The following is a 1,326-nucleotide window of genomic DNA, read 5'->3' as shown; positions in this document are numbered from 1 at the left end:
ATTTACAGTAGTTGACCCAAACCCCAACAACAACAACAACAAATAATAATAATAACAATAATAATATTAATAATATCAATAATAATAATAGTTATTATTATTATTGTTATTTAACATTTGTTATTATTATTATTATTATTATTGTTATTATTATTATTATGTAACATTTATTATCAGTATATTATTATTATTATTGTATAATTGTTGTTTTATTTTGTATTTTTTTGTGTGTAGCAGTGTATTTAGTTGACCCTAACCCTATATAACAACAACAACAACAAATAATAATAATAATAATAATAATAATAATAATAATGTGACTTAAATATATTAATTTAGATGTCTATAAAACCTATTAATTTATTCATTTAATTGTTACTATTTGAAGAAAAATTCTTAGCTTAACATTTAGCAGGTAAAGGTCAAAACAAAGTCCAAATGGCACACAATGAGTTTTGCACACTGATTTTACTTAAACTGGCTTTCAAAATCTATTAATCTCTCAATTTCACTAAATCTAGGTGTGCCATATGGGGTTTGTTCAAACTGTTTATGACCTTTACCCAACAAAAGAACCCCATTTAATGCATTTACATGACATTGTCAGGTTATTAATCATAATCGGTGTCAGTTTGTGCATGTGAACTTACTCATAATGCTTGAAAGATCTGTAGAATATGTCGTTTAAAAGACTACACTGTGCACTCAAGATAGCTGGGTCACAGACATGGCAAGGTTCAACCAAATGCGCGCGCGCGCGCACACACACACACCTCAATTATGAATGGACCTCTTGATTGAGGTGGGTTCCTTTCCACTCATCCCTCCCTCTCCCTTTTTTTATTCCTCTAAACGAACAGGCGCCACTGCTCCTGCCGTCAGAGAACAACTGAATGCATGTTGAAAGGGTTTAGAGAATTATGGGATGAGAAAAGGCATTAGACGCGACGGGTGGTGGTAATTTTCCTTTCGTGATGCTTTGGTCAAAATGTGAAATGAAGATGTCGGTGAATAAGTGAAACCACCAGAACAATTTCTTGAGAGGAACAAATGTAGCTGCACTTTGCTTAGTTTCCTGAAAACTGTTGATGTACTTCCTTCTGCAATGAGTGGAGAGATAACATTATGAAGAAACTAAATTGTTTAATTTTCATTTGCGTATATTGTGTCAATATTGTCAACACATAAGTGTTGACAATATTGATATTCAAAAGTGGTCTGATCTTTTCGTTCTTAATGCTGCTACTATTAGCATAACAGGACATGTAATTGATTAACTTATATATATATATATATATATATATATACAGTGGGTACGGAAAGTAT

This window comes from Sinocyclocheilus anshuiensis, unplaced genomic scaffold (genome assembly GCF_001515605.1).
Source record: "Sinocyclocheilus anshuiensis isolate Anshui unplaced genomic scaffold, SAMN03320099.WGS_v1.1 scaffold145, whole genome shotgun sequence".
Classification (NCBI taxonomy): Eukaryota; Metazoa; Chordata; class Actinopteri; order Cypriniformes; family Cyprinidae; genus Sinocyclocheilus; species Sinocyclocheilus anshuiensis.
Note: the sequence above shows the minus strand (reverse complement) of the source record.